Source organism: Myotis davidii, unplaced genomic scaffold, assembly GCF_000327345.1.
Source record: "Myotis davidii unplaced genomic scaffold, ASM32734v1 scaffold4251, whole genome shotgun sequence".
Lineage (NCBI taxonomy): Eukaryota > Metazoa > Chordata > Mammalia > Chiroptera > Vespertilionidae > Myotis > Myotis davidii.
The window spans coordinates 13,623-16,432 of record NW_006282535.1 but is presented as its reverse complement, the minus strand read 5'-3'; the positions used below and the strand labels follow the sequence as shown (position 1 = coordinate 16,432).

The 2,810-nt window shown below is 44.0% G+C and overlaps 1 protein-coding gene across 1 annotated transcript in view; it reads left to right on the top strand.

Annotated features, from left to right (window-relative positions):
- Positions 1-2,810, top strand: part of LOC102755590 (ankyrin repeat domain-containing protein 13C) — a 25,356-nt gene that overhangs the window by 11,767 nt on the left and 10,779 nt on the right. The window lies entirely within an intron of this gene.

The window sequence follows — 2,810 nt, the reverse complement described above, 5'->3', positions numbered from 1 at the left end:
TGTACCTACCTATATAGTTTAAGTTTAAAAAATTTGGCTCTCAAAAGAAATTTCAATCGTTGTACTGTTGATATTTGGCTCTGTTGACTAATGAGTTTGCCGACCACTGGGCTAGGGCAATACATATGTTTTATTTAATATCTAATACAATGGGGTTTATAGAATAAAAATGATAGCTTACTTTCACCTTAGTAATTGTTAATAGATGATAACTGCTATATTTTTATCTAGGATTGTCTATGTTTTTGCATTTTTATAAAAATGGCATATGCTACATTTTGTTCTGTGAGTTGCTTTTTTTTTTCGTTTAAAAGTGAGTATGTCTTGCAATTCTTACAGTAATTACTTTTTAGTGTCTCTTTTTCTTCTTTGTTATTTTGCAGTGTTGATGTATTGTCATTTGTTTTATTCCCCTGATGATAAATATATTGATTGTAGTTTGTCACTATTATAAACAATACTGCAGTAGACATCTCTCAAACTGTACTCATCAGATGCTCATAAAATTTTTAATTTAGAGTACTTTTTAAGGTGCTCGGGGGGATGTTGTCTGATTCATGAATCAATTAAAGACTAATGATCTTTTTTATTTTTATTTTTTTAAATGTATTCCATTGACCTTCTACAGAGAGGAAGGAAGAGAGATAGAGAGCCAGAAACATCGATGGGAGAGAAACATCGATCAGCCGCCTCCCGCACACTCCCCACTGGGGATGTGCCCGCAACCAAGGTACATGCCCTTAACCGGAATCGAACCTGGGACCCCTCGGTCTGCAGGCCGATGCTCCATCCACTGAGCCAAACCGGCCATGGCTCTTTTTTAAAAATTCAATTAGCAAACTGAAGCCCCAGGATATTTTCCTTTCCTAGTTCCTTCCCCTATCACTCTGGCCTAGTACAGTAAAAGAAATCATCATAGAATAGAGCAAGACCTACATTTTTCTACAGTCTATATATGTCTCATAGCCCCCAATAGCCTAACTTGAGAAAAGGAGATAGAATGTGCTATACAGCCTTCAAGCTATAGATCAGGGATCGAGATAGATAGTTCCCATAGAATATGGGAAGGGAGTTTTTCATACATACATATATGTCTGTATTTTATCATATATTAGACCCAGTTGACTAAAAAATGTACCAGTATTTTTTACTTAAAATTTATTATTATATATTTTTTTACTTTTTTTTCATTTATTTTTATTGTTTGAGAGTATTACAATTGTCCCCCGTTTCATCCCCACCCCTGCTTCACCCCCATCAGACTGGCTCCTGCCTTTACTGCACTATTGTCTGTGTCCATGGGCTACGCATATCTATCTATACTAATAAAAAGCATATCTATCTATACTAATAAAAGGGTAATATGCTAATTAGACTGGGAGACCTTCCAGACAGCCTTCCAGACAAAGCCATGGTGGCAGGGCCAGGGTAGAGGCAGTTAGGGGTGATCAGGCCAAGAGGGGAGGGCAGTTGTGGGTGAGCAGGCCAGCATTAGGGGGCAGTTGGGGGTGAGCAGGCCATCAGTGGGGGTCAGTTGGAGGCAATCAGGCCAGCGGGGAGAAGGGGGGGGCAGTTGAGGGCAGTCAGGCCAGTGGGGGTGGCAGTTGGGGGTGATCAGGCTGGCAAGGGGGGGCAGTTAGGGGTGAGAAGGCCAGCAGGCAGAGTGGTTAGGGGCATTCAAGCAGGTGAGCAGTTAAGAGCCAGTGGTCCTGGATTGTGAGAGGGATGTCCCCCGAGGAGTCCCAGATATGAGAGGGTGCAGGTTGGGCTGAGGGAACCTCCCCCCGCATGTACAAATTTTATGTACCAGGCCACTAGTATATATATAAAAGCCTAATCAACCTTCCATCTGACCGGTAGCTATGATGTGCACTGACCACCAGGGGGCAGACGCTCAATGCAGGAGATGCTGAGCTGCAGTGACTTGGCAGCTGCAGTTCTCGGTTGATGCACCCAGAACCAGAGAGGAGGGAACCTGATTCTGGGGTGTGTCACCTGAAAACCACCCTCTCGCAATCCAAGACCCCTTTGTGGGATGTCGGAGAGCCAGTTTTGGCCTGATACCTGTAGGCCAGGCCAAGGGACCCCACCTGTCAGAGGGACCCCACTCACTGTGCAGTTGCCCTTTGAGCCAAGGCGCCGCCGTAGGTGTGGCCAGCCGGGGGGGACCACGGGAGGTTGGCTCCAGAGCGTGTCCGGCCCATCTAGTTCAATCCTGCCCCAATAGCCACCTTCTAATTAATTTCATTTCAGTGTGCACAAATCCATACATCAGGTCACTAGTACTCGTATAAGTTACTTGGTTAATCTCTTTCTGCTACCTCTCTTCCCTACCCACTGAGATCTCTCAGTCTGTTGCATGCTTCCATGTCTCTGGACCTTTTTTGTTTGTCATTTTATTTTGTTCATTAGGTTCCACATATAAGTGAGATCATGTGATACTTGTCTTTTTCTGACTGGCTTATTTTGTTTAGCATAATAATCTCCAGGTCCATACTTGCTGTCTCAAAGGATAAGAGATCCTTCTTTTTTTTATAGCTGGGTAGTATTCTATTATATAAATGTACCACAGCTTTTTTTATCCACTCATCTACTGATGGGCACTTGGGCTGTTTCCAGATCTTAGCTATCCTATATAATAAAGAGGTAATATGCAAATTGACTGTCACATCCTCGCACAAATGGCCACCCCCATGTGGTCAAAGATGGCTGCCCCCCATTTGGTCACAGTATGGCCACCACAAGATGGCTGGCAGGGGAGGGCATTTGTGAGCAATCAGGCCAGCAGGGGAGGGAGGGCAGATGGAGAG